General features: G+C 43.9%; 1 protein-coding gene across 6 annotated transcripts in view; it reads right to left on the bottom strand.

Annotated features, from left to right (window-relative positions):
* EYS (eyes shut homolog) overlaps nt 1–17,150 on the bottom strand; it is a 539,265-nt gene that overhangs the window by 278,828 nt on the left and 243,287 nt on the right. The window contains exon 1 of one of the 6 annotated variants that reach the window (XM_076070104.1): nt 5,807–15,254. The exons of the other annotated variants lie outside the window; for them this stretch is intronic. The gene's annotated coding sequence lies outside the window, so the exon portion shown is untranslated. Of the gene's footprint in view, nt 1–5,806; nt 15,255–17,150 lie in introns of those variants that run through there. 6 annotated transcript variants of the gene reach the window in all.

The following is a 17,150-nucleotide window of genomic DNA, read 5'->3' as shown; positions in this document are numbered from 1 at the left end:
ATCTGAGGGGCTTATTTTGCTTCCCGACTGTCCATATCACGCATGACCTGCCCATAAAGTCGCGTGGGTGTTTTTTTAGGTTGCGATTGAACCACTAGAACTGTGTAACGACAGATTGATTAAAAGATTAAAATCGATTCTGTGCAAAACAGTAAAACAATCTAGAGCAACACAATCTGAAAACAACTAGACAAAATATTAAATGTTTGAATAACGTGAGAACGTCTAAATGTGGCAATTCATCAAAGCACCAGGGGGTGAGTCATTACATGCCCGATAGTTATATACTGAGACAGACTGAAGGATTTGTTGCCTCCAATATTACTTCTTCTTGATCATCCTTCTCGGCATTACAGCTTGCCATCTGCATGGTGAATTGTTAATACTGTACTACAATATCATTCAGCAGAGTAGACATTGCCAATGTATGAATAAAAAAAATACAATATTCGTTTCGGTTTTCAAGCCAAACATTAACTTTCTGCAGTTAAGTAATAACAGCAGAACAATATGAATGGCTGCAAATATCCCTTGATAGCTGCTGGTTGAAAAGAATTGCCACAATTTACACCTATTTGGATATGTCACGTTCAAAAACATCACCAGCCGTGATAAATCCACTGCTGGATGAAGGCCTCCCCAAGATATCGCTAATTGTCAAGGTCTAGCGCTGTAACACTCAACCCAGCACCGGCACACAAGCTGATTTAATCTCCTCAGTGAAAGTCCTCTCTCTCGGACACATTCTATCCCTTTGTCATTATTTCTGATCAACGTGTCAGGCCAAAGCCAACTTACTTTTCTTAGCAATTATAATTATGTCATTAACCTGCATATGATCGCTAATCCACAAGTTCTGTTTATCAAAATTCCAAGCATGCATTGCTCCACTCTTCTTTGCACACATTTCAGTTGCAAATTCCAAGCATGCACCTCCAGTCAAACTTCTAGTTAATTAATTTTTAAGTGCTACTCGTTAATTCATTATTTAGAGTGGTTACTTCAGTGTGCTCCTTCAGGAATTTTAATCTGTTGCTTAGAGTCAATCTCACACATCAGTTACCTGCTGACCTAGATATTTTATGCAAACTCTTTTGGGGGGGGGTGGTGGTTTCGCTGTAATTTGCCATTTGCTCGCTGTGGCCTTTGGTCGCACCACAGCAGTCTGTGATCGCCTCTAGTTTTTTTTGTTGACGACCCAGACATCTCTGACCAACCTGGGATTTGTCAATCTCATTTTGGGCTTCCGTATGCTCTCATTTTCATTATATTTGCTAGCTGTGAACTTTAGTAAAAAGCTCGCTTCACATGTCTTACTCTGATGCCAGACTGGCACACCTTCTCGTCTCTGTACCTCTACCTAATTTTGCGTTAAAAATCACCAACAAATCACGTGATGCATTTTATCCTCGTATACTTCTCACATTTTCATCAAAGCCGTGTTTTGATGATGAAGACAAGGTTAACCATTCAAGTTAATGCCTTACCCTAACCCGAGTGTGCACAGCATTCATGGTGACATTTCCAAGATTTCCCAGAAGATATTCCCGTCCTACTATCGCATTTCTTATTTAAATGTTAATAATCCTATCTCATCCATTAATTGCACACAACCATTTTTACCACCTACCTCCCATTTTTAATTTAATGCTAAAGGCTGTTAAATTACAGAATGTAACCTGGCGTGCTAAATGATGTGATTGCTAGATAATGAGCAGCGGTAAATTTGTCCATCTTGACACGTGGCAATTAGTTGACTCACTCTTTTGTTCCCTGTGACGTGTGTGATGGTTTTTTTTTCTTCGCGTGGGCGGAGAGAAATAAAATTTCAATCGAGGCAAGCAAATTGTGGAACCATACTTGAAAAACTAGCACACTAATGGTGCTAATTTGTCTCTTTCTTCCTAATAAATTCACGACTTTTAGTGAACCGTCACTTAGGTGGCTGGCTGACCCAGGAGAATAATGTTCATATAAGGAAAGCAAGACAGCACCTCCCTGATACTAGGTTCATGCGCATGTAGGTCAACCTTGAAAGTTATACGACTTGGATAAGTCAATAATGACAGCACAAATATACTTTATTCAGCCCTACTTGTTATCTACAGCTGGTGACTGATGAGGAAATACTGGTATAGAATATTTTGTATACATATATATGTATTGCTCGCTTAACTGTAAATATATATACCGGATAGTATATCTGTTTCTCTAAAAGACGAAAACATGTATCCTTCTAATTCGTTTTTCTCTAATTTGAAAGACCATCTTGGTCGTTCAAGCTGTTTCATGTAATTCATTTAAGAAATTATAGAAGCATGATTATACTTAGTATTGTACAGTGTGTTCATGTATTATTGTTGAAAACTGTGAGGGCTATTTTACAATTTCGTGGTTACGATGAAATATTTTGATTTATAACTGCAAGTGAAGTGATTTTTTGAGTATTGAAGTTGAGCTCAATAGCACTCTGAAATGCCTTTGGTGAAGGGTGCTTGCCCGAACAAAAATTATTATGATTTTAGTTTTAATCCCATTTTAATGAAGGTCATTTTTAAAAAGCTGTATGGAAAGAAGGAAAACCCACACTTGGAGCTTCAAAAGCACTATTCATTTTGGAGGGCGCTTAGATTTCGGTGCAATTCCTGGATTCACCAATCCAATCACCTAAACCAATTTTAAACTCATCAGCTTATCCTAAGTCAATTAACTTTATTTCCATTAAAACTCTACTGATGCACGAATTGCTTTTTTTGCACAAAATGCCCAATACCCTCACAGACATGTATGTCCTTGATGATTTTGTATTACCTTTAGTTTTAATAGGCTATAAAGTAAAGAGGTGGGAACTCAGAGGCAGATTCTTTTTCAGTGGCGTTCTTTGTGCGTTTAAAAAAATGCTAAAATGCCAAAACCACACACTTCGGTAAAAAATGATTTTACACAAATAGCCTGCAAAACACGCAGATATACCAGAAACTGCTTACCCTCTGCGAGGGTAAAGGAATTGTACATCTATAAAAAGCCAAACAGAGCCATTTTAACAATTGACAGAAGCAGTCGTCACACCAACAGATCGGTGTGTGTGTGTGTGGTCATTGCTACTGTCACATTAACAGTATAATTTGTAAATAATTGGTGGAACGTATGCCGTATATGGCATATACTGCTTTGTAGAACCGCTGTGATACAGGAGAAAGGCACTGTCAGTGCCCCCACAGGAGACACTGCTTTAATAAAGTATATATTGCACACATGAATAAGTGACAAGAGTTCAAACACGATTTCTGTTATCTAGCTTCGAAGGAAATATAACAGTAAATATTACATCTGGCTATGTGATACTGGAAGCCATTTCTATTTACACTTTCCGTGCCATAGTACTGTTGCCACTGCCTCAGAATCACCAATGGATATGAGTACCATCATAAGTGTAGTGTCTACAAAAATGACTCACACCGACACGTTGTAGCAAGTCACCTGCTTACACTTTATTCACCTGTTCTTGCACCAGTTGTAGGCACACCTATAACTATCTGTAGGGTCACATTTATTCTAATTCTCCCCACTCCTATCTATTCTGCACCTCACTTATCCTGCACTCAGCAGCTCTGATTCTCAGCGACTCTGCACACAGCGTCTTCACACTGAGCTACTCCGCACACGGCGTCTTCCCACCCAGCAACTCCGCACACGGCGTCTTCGCACTCAGCGTCTTCGCACTCAGCATCTTCGCACTCAGTGACTCTACACACAATGTCTTCACACTCAGCGTCTTCACACTCAGCGTCTTCACACACAGCGTCTTCACACACAGCGTCTTCACACACAGTGACTTCACACACAGCGTCTTCACACACAACGTCTACACACTGAGTGTCTTCACACACAGCGTCTTCACACACAGTGTCTTCACACACAGCGTCTTCACACACAGTGTCTTCACACTCAGCGTCTTCACACACAGCGTCTTCACACACAGCGTCTTCACACACAGCGTCTTCACACACAGCGTCTTCACACTCAGCGTCTTCACACACAGCGTCTTCACACACAGCGTCTTCACACACAGCGTCTTCACACACAGCGTCTTCACACACAGTGTCTTCACACTCAGCGTCTTCACACTCAGCGTCTTCACACGCAGCGACTTCACACACAACGTCTTCACACACAGCGTCTTCACACACAGCGTCTTCACACGCAGCGACTTCACACACAACGTCTTCACACACAGTGTCTTCACACTCAGCGTCTTCACACACAGCGTCTTCACACACAACGTCTTCACACACAGTGTCTTCACACACAGCGTCTTCACACGCAGCGACTTTACACTCAGCGTCTTCACACACAGTGTCTTCACACACAGCGTCTTCACACACAGTGTCTTCACACACAGCGTCTTCACACACAGCGTCTACACACACAGCGTCTTCACACTCAGCGTCTTCACACACAGCGTCTACACACACAGCGTCTTCACACACAGCGTCTTCACACACAGCGTCTTCACACACGTCTTCACATGCAGCGTCTTCACACTCAGCGTCTTCACACTCAGCGTCTTCACACACAGCGTCTTCACACACAGCGTCTTCACACACAGCGTCTTCACACACAGCGTCTTCACACACAGCGTCTTCACACACAGCGTCTTCACACACAGCGTCTTCACACACAGTGTCCTCACACACAGCGTCTTCACACACAGAGTCTTCACACTCAGCGTCTTCGCACTCAGCGTCTTCACACACAGCGTTTTCGCACTCAGCGACTCCGCACTCAGCGACTCCGCACTCAGCGACTCTACACACAGTGACTCCGCACACAGCGGCTCCGCACACAGCGTCTTCGCACTCAGCAACTCCGCACACAGCAACTTCGCATCTCCATCGCTGCCCTCACCTACGCTCCCTCAGACCCGCTCACCCGTCTGTCCCGGGCAAGGGGTTCAGCCAACACCCGCCCAGCGACGGCGTGAGGGTTAAGATCCCATTGACGGCTGGAGCGGCAGCGGCGAGATATCTTCACTCTTAGTCCCCGGCAACAACTCCCGACTCTCACACCCACACCCGCTTATATCTCCCTGCTCATCACAAGCCCTCACGTGCTTCCGCTTAAGCCGCCGCAACTGGCGGTTTGTCTGTGCAAACCTCCTGTTGCAACGTGCACACCTGTTTGCCCTCAGTTGCCCTCGGTCAACTGTGCGCACCGCATATTTCACTCCTCTACATAAATACCATCTAATATGAGCAAATGGATAATAATGAGCAAAAAGTGCACGAGTGTCTAAAAGTAATAAATATATTTGTATACCCACGAAACATGCAACGTTGGACCAATAATATTCAACGTTTGCATATTTTATGAAGATTACTGGGAAAATATAATTTTAACATTTAGAGGCCAACCAACTAAATGAACAAGCTAGGTTTAATGGAGTTATTTTTCTACCCTCGACCGCATGCAGTATATCATATTCTAAAGAATTTTTTTTTACATCAGAATCTGTATTTATTTTGGAGAAATCCGATGAGCTATGAAGCTATTTTCACAGATGTTGAGTAGGGGTGGATCAGAAAGTTACAACCAATACAACAAAAAACATCGGAGTGCTAAGAATAGGAAAGGTAAGCATATCGCTAAAAATAAACACATAAAATAGATAAAGTGTATACGTTTAAATATCATTGCATCAAGCCTCTGAAGCCTATAAAAGGGCATTTAAATCAGTGGATATTGATGCAGTAATCCAAGGCCTTCAAAGGCGGGTGCCGCGGTGGTCAGATGTCAACTCCCTCACCTGGTATACAGGACGTCGTGGATTTTATATTTGGAGTTTGCATGTTCTCCCCGTGATGGAGTGGATTTTTTTCTCCGGGTCCTCCGGTTTTCACCTCCACATTTAAACACATGCATTTAGAGTATTTGACTGCTATAAATTTCCACATGATGAAAAGCCACTTCGTTGAGCTATCATTTGTGGCCAGGTCGCTTCTGAAAAAGAGCTGTGTAGCTCAGTGGGCCTTTCCTGGTAACAAAAAAAAAGCAGTTTAGTTTTATAGTTTTACAACTCTTAAATACTATCTAGTCACTGTCGTGCACACAAGCTTAACCTACCTGTAAGACGTATCAGCAGACGTTTATTTTTTAGGCAGCTTGGAGCAAATGGACAACTGTGATATAAACGAGAGCACAGCGCATACACCGATCCCGCTCAGAGGAGGAATTGTCGAATCCTGTAATACGTCTACATAATTGCGGAAACGTTTCAGCACAGCTGTGAGCCAATCACTCATCTGCACCATTAGAGAGCTCATAGTCTGGTGAGTAGCTAGCAATTGAGGGCCTGGTGAAATACTTCACACCTCCATGTCACAGACTGCCTACATGGCTGTGTTGCTGTCAGAGGGCATTTCGGAATGGACTGATGTTTTCTCCTGCACATAGATGCTGAAACTATGGTACTCGCAAAAATATAATTGTGAAATAATAAAAACTAGAAAAGGTTCACGTAAACTATTGCCTGCTTCCTTTATCTCAATTGGATCATTATTTTAATAGGTTGCATTCACACAATACAATTTGAATTCATATTGTGTGAGCAAGATTTTGAGAGGTGGTAAGAAACGTGTTCACTTATCTATTAATTCACTCGTTAATTGTGCGTCCATCAGACCAACTTGGACAGATCAATGATGAGCCTGTGTGGACCGCAGGCCCAAATACCGTCAATTGTTGGTGTTCAAATCACCAGCCGTGCGCGGCTTCTCTAACAGACGGCACTGGAGCGGATGAGGCATCGTCTGGCCTTCACTCGTTATCCATTACAACTTTGACAATGTTATTTTGTGTCTGGCCGCTTGATATTTTGGGCTTTTGGGTCTGTGCTCAGTAACTGTGTTGAAAGAACAAATATGAAACTACAAGAGTTCGTTGCAAAATTTATCGTCTTATCCCTGTTCTATCGTTAATTATGTTGATGAGTGGAGTAAATCCGCGCATAACCCCACGAGGTTCCCCACATGTATTTATGGTGAACTTCTTTCGCACCGTACACAGCCAACCGTGCTAATCTGAGGTTTAAAAGTGTATAGCTCCAGTGGATTCCTAATATCGGAAGCAACTCCGCATGTACAAGTGAAGCTCTACTGAATATATCTTCTGCTGTATATTAAAATGCGTTTAATGTAATTATAATATTGGAATGTATAAATAAACAAGCACACCACAGTATAATTAAATGAGTATGTTTTTTTATCCATATCCATGAAAACCCAGGGAGCAATAAGAAATTTATGAAAATAACCCGCCTTATGAAATAACTCAAAAATTATCGTACTGATAAAAGCTGACTGTGGATCCTTTTATTTGAAGCTTCATTAGAACCTTATGGTGGGACTCCTGGGTCCCGAATAAACGGAAGTAAAAATCGATATTAATTTGTTTATTTTTGGCGACTCTGTCCAAGCGCAGTAGCGAGGACGAATGTGCACAAGAGCTGAACAAGCGAATGCACTCCATGCTCGGGTATGGGCAGGATCATAAGTCTTAGCCAAAGCTGCTCAAACCGCCGACACGACTTAAGTCCTTCATTTGTCACAACGGTATAAATAATGCAGTGAAACTGCTCTCTTATCTTCATTATTATTTGTGACCTACCAATGTCTGCAGCCAGGATCAATCGATGACAATCCTATTACCTGCAGATATTTAACAGACGAGATGCGTTCCACCGTTAATTCCTCCTGTTTGATAATTATAATACGTCTCTTGTCCGTATGCATCTGTGTAGATAGGTTTATTTTGCGGTTTAACTCATAGTCCCCACGTACCGCTCGTATCAATGCGGATAAGAGGAGCAGCGACCCACTACTCTGTAGAGTAACAATGGTATAAATGCTTGTTACAATATGAACAGCGAATTTAAAACGAGTACTATTTTACGTACTGTTTACAAAGTGTGTTCACAAATCCACACTGAGAAACACGATGCTTGACAGAGGGGTGTAAATTATCTTTTCAATAGTGTATTTAAATAGAGGTACTGCAGGCAAGTAGTTTTCAGTTTTAAAGGTATAGTCTAACAAGACAACACTTGCCACCATCCTTCAAACCCATTGGTGAAAAAGAGCACAGTTTTTGTTTACATTATAATATAATGTTTATATTATAATTTCATGTTTAAGCGAGAGCCGGGGGCTTATGGGACGCCGGGGTCCTGCCATAAGGTGTATTTGTCTACGCAAGCTTTGTCCGCACGCATCCCATTTTTATCAATTTACACAGTAAAAAAATCACCCCGTATTTGCGAGCTTCGTCTGCCCCCAAGGGTTAAAATGAGACGTACGTGCTGTTAGTTTCTCTGGAAGTTCGTTTTCTCTCCGATAGAGTCGAATGTCCCACGGGTAAGATGTTGTGGAGTGTGGCACGGGAATGGGATTAAGGAAACACTAATCACCCCACAAATAACTGTAACAACCTGGATTATTACTCATCGCTGTACAGCCTGCAGCAATGCCTACGCAGATGTTACCCAAATGGAAATCTGTTATAGAATGTGCCACGTATTGAAACGGCTGACTGTTTTTTTTTATTAGCTCACATAATACGTACGGTAACACATAACCGCTTTTTGTGGGATACGCATAAGAGTTATGTAAACAAACAATAGCCATTACCCCAAGTCAAAAGATTGGATTCTTAGTATTACAAATATAATTTCAAATCACATCCAGTATACACATTTTACATGTAAACATAATATGTATCAATCCCATTAACGCACAAATAAAATAAGAGGACATTATCATCAGTACAGTATAATGTTTTAACAAAACCCCACTGCTTTCTTACAATAAATCTTCGACTTAAGTCTCAACACAGTTTCGCAAGAAATGTTTACAAGATATGTAGACACCAAAGTGTAACAGTGGACATCTATTTTAGGGGCAGTCAGGGTCTTGAACTTGGATTTGGACAGGTGCAGGAAGTCCACAGCACAGACGGCTGGGGGAAGCGAGTTCCAGATCGTGGGGGGCAGCAGTGGAATCTTGCTATTAAGCATCAATAGGACAGCATCGTTGTTTTTTTGGCTCACAAAATGAAGTGCAGTGACACGTGTAGTGTAGGCATCCATTCAACAGTGTACAATGGAGCCAACAAAACCAGATATACTGTATATGTACAATACTTGTACATAGCTTTTGTAGTCCATGTTCAAAAGGCTGACCCACATTTACCCATTCACTCTGGTGCATCAGATTCCAAATGGGTATCCATCCATCACCCAACCTACCATCACAAAACCCCAATCTCCTTATCCAGTACGTTTTACTGCAAAGCTGTACACCCTCTGTATAAGGCCAGGTGGTCAAAACGTCGAGATCTTACTTTCCTCTCATTGATAGCAAAAATAACCGTTATCAGTTAAATGTAATCTACTCTTTAATCCATAAGCTAGGTAAAACAGCACCAGTGTACACAATATGGTGCAATATAGTCGTCATCGTATGGAGAGACCGCCTCTACCATGGGGATGTGAAATTTCCACCACTGCTTCGGGACCACCATACGTGCTGAGCCCTGCCAAGCTGTTCACTCGAACGAAATGACACTTTGCACACAAAGACAGACAAAGATCCCCCATATAGCCTTAACAAACTGTTGGGGCAAGTCCTGTTAGCGAGCACTTAGCGAGCACACTTTGCACACACACGAATCCTACACCAGTGTACATTCGGGTGTTGCTGTTCTTTTTTTTATGCCACGGAACAAATGCCCACTTTAATAGCCAGTGTGGACATGATCCATCGGACCCCGGTCCAGAAGAAGTGCTCTCCATCTGAAACCAGAAATTACATCATCCTTGCTGGGAAATGGTTGGGAGCAAGTTTCATCTAATCTGTGAATATTCCCCCTGCGGTGCTTACACAGAAAAGGGCTTCGTAACGAGCCAGTGCTCATCACCAGAACCCACCAGTCTGGCGAGGTGATTTTATTCATACACGCAGACACACACAGCTATAAAATCAGACTGGGTGGTATCTGTGGCTAGAACGCGTGACGGACTCACCACCTCCGATTCACACGGTTGGCAAGGAGTACGGTGCGAAAGAAGGTCATCATACATGCAAGGTTGTGAATTCAAATCGAGCTTGGAGGTCGAAGCTGCCTGCCATTCCTCCAGAGTTGATGAGCTGACAACCACACTGTGATTTTCCTTTAGATAGACTGGCTACCATCACAGGCAGGTGGAAATTTCCACGACTGTTTCGGTGTTTGCCACAACACTCATAGACACACGTCCGCTGCGTAATTATGAGCGGAGAAAAAAAACGTATTTACATACATTAAAACTTCCACTCTGACGTTGCCCCTATTCGTTTCGATAGTCAATGCGGTACCGAATACACATGGCTTCATTCTGAACACTCAGGTAGCGTCCATCATCTTAGGCGCGTGGGAGAAGCGCAGCATCTATCTTTCATAGCATATGTTTGGACCGGCACTTTCGCTCGCGTGCTAACCAGCTTCTTAGAACGCTCAAAAGATATGCCCCGCTTCTCAGAGGCTCCAAACGTCACGCGCTACGGCGTCTGCATTTGCAGCCCAGGAATACGAATTCCTATTTTTTTTTTTACAAAAGCAGGAGGAAAGCGTTGGAACAGATGTCCACGGCGCGACAGGAAATATAAAACTGGACATTGTGTACAGGAGGGAACCCACGTTTATCACAGCGCTCATTTAAATGGTCAGTAAACCCACGAGAGTTTGAAGAAAAAACATTTTTAATTCGTGGAAAAGCAATCGCCTCAACTTGACCAGCTGATTATGGCATTCTGACCTGGCTGGAAATGCGCCGTAGTTCCAAGCAAGAGTGCAACGGAGAAAGTGACTGGAAATTCAGGTCGTGCGTGTTCTCGTGGTTGGCGAAGCGGCCTTTTTACACGCTTTTTATCATTATTATTACACGCTTTTTATTAACTCACTCTGTCTGTTGTTGTATCCTCAAATCTTGTAACTCAATTTTAACCCACTTCCCAATGTGATATCGACTGCAAACTTGGTATACTTATGTCATACTGATGACAATACCATATTCTATCATAAAAATATATTTTTTAACATTCTTTTTTACATGTTATGTTTCGGCTTGGGTCTAATTGTCCACGCTCAACTGACGTTGGCTGTAAATCACCACGGCACTTTACTTTATGGGCAAGCTTTGGGGCCTTTTCCTGGAGTCGTGGAGTTCTGTCATTACTCGTAAGGTACATTTCATGAAAGCGTATTTAAAAAAAAATAATATTACTTATTTTTTGCATCTGCTATCTCTAAGCCTGGGTTTCCCAAACTCCAGTACGCGCGACCCACCACGCTCCGTCGTCTTTCCACGTTTACAGATTTACTCCGACCCATTCAAATACAAATTAACTCGTTCCGCGCTGCACGCGCCCAATGATTGTTAAACACGTCCCACGTGATGCGCTAAGCAATTAACGCTATCTGCGGTTATTGGAGCCGATTCACGTAAAGACTGAGATATGGGCATCCCCTAGGTCGACTCAGATTTAAATGAGTTCCGGGAACAGTATGCAAACATCGCCACGAGGGGGACAAAGGTGCCCGGGCGTGATGCTGGCCCCCCACCCCATCGTATGCCTTCATAGGGGCTCGTTTACAGCATTTGCCCCAGCAGTATGTTAAGGCTATACAGGGGATCTTTGTCTTGTGTGCACGCGTTCTACGTGTTGCAGACAGCGTTAATTGCTTATCGCTGTCACGTGGTAGGTGTTTAACAATCATCGGGCGCGTGCAGCGTAGAAACGAGTTAATTCGTGTTTAAAAGGGTAGGAGAAAATCGGTCAACGCTGACAGACAAGCGTGGTGCTGGAGTTTGGGAAACCCTGTTCGAAGCGATTAGGCATGGTTGGGAAAACAAGGTCATTGTGTCTCTAGGAGTTTCGTCAAATCTATCCCACGCTCTTACGGATGTGAGTGTCTCATTTAATTATCTGAAAAGTGGTTCGTACCCTTGGCAGGGTTGATGACAGTTCTCCTGAATGAATGAAAGGTTCATTTGCATCGGTGACTTTAGAGGGGCTGTGCTGTGAACCTCTTGGCAGTGTATTTTTTAACTGGCCCCAAAGGGTCGTTCGCAGAATTTTGACAGATTGGCCTACATGAAAATAAAAATGTCAAGTGCAAATATGATATCATTGCAACAAATACACTTGAGTGATATACAGTATGTATGCACACACATACACAAGTTGTAGGGGCATCATTTGAAAAATATTTAAAAGTATGGCCACTTACAGCAATGTGACCGTACGCCTCCAATTAGTGCGGTTGGCTACATACGGTGCAAACGAAGTTCAACACGCATACATTTCCGCCCTGACCAATTCACTGTCCATATCACCGTGCAGTATTATTTGTGCATGTGTAACACTGATGTGGTGGTAATATCACGCCCTATCGCTCACTTCCCGTACTTCATTTTAGTATCCTACATGTGCATCATGTAACGGTAATGTTCAAAATCAGTTCACACGTCTGATCTTTTCACATAGCCACCTCAGTTCCCACCGAGTAGGATTTGTGATGTACTGTATTCTTCTTGTATGCTCAAACAGATGTTGTCACTCTTAATTCCAATGAACTTGTGTTTTTTTTTAATATACCACTAGCTGTACTACCCGGCTTCGCCCGGGACTTGGATTCACCACGCCCGGCCGCCTTTGTCCCCCCAGTGGCGATGTTCACACACCACACCAGTTACTCGTTTGAGGCTGAGTCGACCTAGGGGAGGCCCAGGAGCGGTTAAAATAATCGTCACCGGTGGTGGCAGCGGGAATCGAACTCGGGTCGCCGGGTTCGTAACGCGGCGCGCTAAGTATATACATCATTGAGCTCCCCCACCCCCCCCCCAAAAAAAGTGTATATTTATAATTTTTGCATGGTGTACAGTCTGAAAAGTACCCACATGGCAAATTTTAAGTTTGTTTCATGTCGGGAAGTACGCTAAACATTTTGAACAGACACATATTCACAACTTTGCATTTTATATATATGGAGATTATGAAGATATGTAAATATATTTTACAAGACTATTTAGTGGCTAAGTTACACAATTATTTACGCATGAACAAGACAACACAAAATATGTAAAATGCTGTTCATGAAAGTCATAATATTAAAACCAAAACGAGTGTCCCCAAACTCAAACGTGCATTGGAGCAATGCGACATTGGTGGCCCCGGGTCAGCAGTGAAAATTCGATATTCCCATAACAGGGCCCAGTGTATCCATAGTAATACCATTGAATAGAAATATATAGTTGTGCTCTGCCTTTGGCATTATGGGCAACAGCCAACTAACAGAATGTTCCTCAAGTTTTTATTATGTAGATAAACATACAACTCCAATACCAATAAACGAATAATAGAGATATACACAGAACTCATAACTCGGTCTAAGATTGTTCTATTTCAATATCAATAACTAATTATTGTCAGTGTATCAAAAGGCAAAGCTTCGTAGAAGACACATGGATAAGTCCAAACAGGATGCATTGGAATCAAATGAACAGTCCCGGTTAAATATAGACACATGGAAATTTCCAATTACATTTCAGAGGCCCAAATGACATGCGCGAGCTGAGCATTTGAAGTAAATGCATTAATAGATAAGCAACCTGTAAGAGGTTAACAATAGTGATAATGGCTTCCACAGGCTACCTTGCTAACCGCAGTAAATAGCTCTTCTAGTGATCCTGCAATGACCTGTAGGTGCCCCTTACAGCCAATAATGGGAGTTTTTTTTATATATAAATTAGGCGCATATAAAGAATGGGTCACTGCAAGCCTTATGCATCGCAGGACATGACATATTAAAGCAAAAAAAAATGAAAACCAATTTACGTGTTCTGTATGCTTCATTTAGAATGCATTAAGAGGCATTGGCAGTTTACTGGTAAATGGATGGGGGAGGGGGGGGGCTGCTGAATTGTCAAGACTGGTGATTGCGGGGGGTGAGTGGGGGGGCTGTGAAGCGGAATGTTCTCTGGGTGGTTGTGCGCCACAGTGGGGGGGGGGGGGTCGCATTTTAAGCGAAGCGACGTGATGGCCGAGCGGACACGCCACCTATCTCCCTCCATCACGGTTCTCCCCCCCCCCACCCGCTCCTTTCTCTCAACTCGAAACGCCACCCCTCTCATCCCCGACCGCCAATCCCAAAAATTGGTTGCAAAAAAATTAGGATTCATTATTGCTGGGACCCCATGCAGGTTGTGGGAACAGCAATAACGCCCTTTCTGTAAACGTTGACGCTCAGCAAAACTATGTATGTTGTTGTGGCTAATATGCATTGTGTATGCGTCTCTGGATAACTCCTCCTAGATAGCTGCACCAATCTCAATGAATGAGGTATCTCCTGGAAGCTGATGAGATGTACATTATGTGAACAATCCATAATAAAGGTTTGGTTTGGGGTTATATCACGTAAATATGAATGTGTCGTTAAACCCGCCACCGCCCGACACAGCTCTTTGTACGTCAGAACGTTATATTTAGTGCATTCGTTAATTAAACATCCACTGGAATCAATTACGTATGAATGACTTTCCGAAATTGATAATTGGTTATAAAAATGATTGCCTGTTTTTTTTATTATTGTTTAACAACTATGACATTAACCGTGAGGAAGGAGCCTTCTGAAGATCCAATAAAAAATATCACCTTGCCTTACATAGCAGGGATAACCAAAAGGATTTCCTAAATCTTGAACAAACACAAGATACAGGTCCGTTTCAATACAGTGCATAAAATTCATGATCTGATCCCATCTATGAAGGATAAGATTCCTGACATGCAATATCCCAGCGTCTACAAACTAAGCTGTATCTGCGGCAGCAGTTACATTGGGGAATCTAAACGACGTCTCGGACCGTGTTTGTGAACATAAGGCACATCTGAAACACGGCAGGACCAATACTTCTACCCTGGCTGATCATTACTTTAATGCGGATGGTTCACATGAAATGTATTTCTCTAAGACGATGGTACTTTGCAATCCGACTGGCTATCAACAAAGATTCGTTCACGAAGCCATCCATATATACAGACACAGACACAATTTCAACCGAGACGACGGTTTAAAACTTAGCAATCATTGGAAAGATGTCATCAACCACTTTGGGTCATGACTTGATTTGTGTTTTCTTGTCATCCTCTACCGTCAGCAGTGTTGATGTGTCCTGCGAGGTGCAATGCCCCCCCCCCCATCTCTACCCCCCATCTCTACCCCCCCCATCTCTACCCCCCCATCTCTACCCCCCCATCTCTACCCCCCCATCTCTACCCCCCCATCTCTACCCCCCCCGCATCTCTACCCCCCCCGCATCTCTACCCCCCCCTGCATCTCTACCCCCCCCCGCATCTCTACCCCCCCGCATCTCTACCCCCCCATCTCTACCCCCCCCATCTCTACCCCCCCCGCATCTCTACCCCCCCCGCATCTCTACCCCCCCCGCATCTCTACCCCCCCGCATCTCTACCCCCCCCGCATCTCTACCCCCCCCGCATCTCTACCCCCCCGCATCTCTACCCCCCCATCTCTACCCCCCCATCTCTACCCCCCCATCTCTACCCCCCCCCATCTCTACCCCCCCCCATCTCTACCCCCCCCCCGCATCTCTACCCCCCCCCATCTCTACCCCCCCCCCATCTCTACCCCCCCCCGCATCTCTACCCCCCCCCCGCATCTCTACCCCCCCCCCGCATCTCTACCCCCCCCCCATCTCTACCCCCCCCCATCTCTACCCCCCCCCCGCATCTCTACCCCCCCGCATCTCTACCCCCCCGCATCTCTACCCCCCCGCATCTCTACCCCCCCGCATCTCTACCCCCCGCATCTCTACCCCCCCGCATCTCTACCCCCCCGCATCTCTACCCCCCCGCATCTCTACCCCCCCATCTCTACCCCCCCCCATCTCTACCCCCCCCCATCTCTACCCCCCCCATCTCTACCCCCCCCATCTCTACCCCCTTTCTCCCCCTTTCTCCCCCTATCTCTACCCCCCTCCCCTCTTTCTCCCCCTATCTCTACCCCCCTCCCCTCTCTCTCCCCCTATCTCTACCCCCTCCCCCCCCCCCCCACTGTCTAACACACTTGGACTGCGCCCCTGGCCTTCAGCTCCAGCTCTACCTCGTGCTGTTCTCCTACACGAGCACTGGCTGGCCCGCCCGGGCTGTTTCCGCCGCACAGCTCTCCTCCTCGCAACTCTCGTCCCCCGCCCGCCCACTCACTTTGGAAGCCCTTATAAGGATTCACCTTCTTGGTACTTTCGGTAAAGTCACGTAGAATGGAAATTAAATAATAATAATTAAAATAATAAAATTCTCACGACGTATCGGCCACAACACAAGTGGCCTTCTTCAGGTGAAGAAACAGGTCTGTCCAGAAGACAGAGCTTGAACAAACGCTGTCAAGCAAGGACCGCGTCTTTTAAAGCTGTGTGGGCGGAGTTGAATTAGCAGAGTTGGATTAGCATGTTACCAGCCCCACCTCCGGGAGCGGAGGAGGGAGGGGGCTGGGAACAACGACAACAAAGGGGAAAAAAGAAAAAACACAAAATAAAAACAAGAGAAACAGCCACGGTGCGCTGCTGTGTACTGAGTTGCATTATGACTATGCTTTAAACAGGACTACTATGTAATACGACATTATACCCTCCAAACTAAACTACATGGTATAACATAGACAAATTCCACCTTTGAATTATACAATGCGTTACTTTACACTACCCTATACATTAGACTATCAAATATTAGATTTGTAACATTACACTATGTTTTATTCTATGAACCCAACTATATACCACACTACTGTATATTCACTATGCAATTACGATGCTATATATTGCCTTATGAGTTATGTTAAACATTACAATGTTATACTATTAATTATTATACCATATCATTAACCGTGGTGTGAGAGGTATTAAGAGGCAATGCCAGCGAAAGAGCTGCGGTCTGAAGGTCACCGTAAAATACAATCAATTAAGAACCAAAATGGTTTAAAACATCTTTCCAATGGTTACTAAGCCAGAATCCATCTTCTCGGTTGAAATTGTCTCCGTG

This window comes from Petromyzon marinus, chromosome 27 (assembly GCF_048934315.1).
Source record: "Petromyzon marinus isolate PM22_M1 ecotype Great Lakes invasive population chromosome 27, UKy_Petmar_22M1.pri1.0, whole genome shotgun sequence".
Classification (NCBI taxonomy): Eukaryota; Metazoa; Chordata; class Hyperoartia; order Petromyzontiformes; family Petromyzontidae; genus Petromyzon; species Petromyzon marinus.
This window is presented reverse-complemented; position numbering and strand designations above follow the sequence as displayed.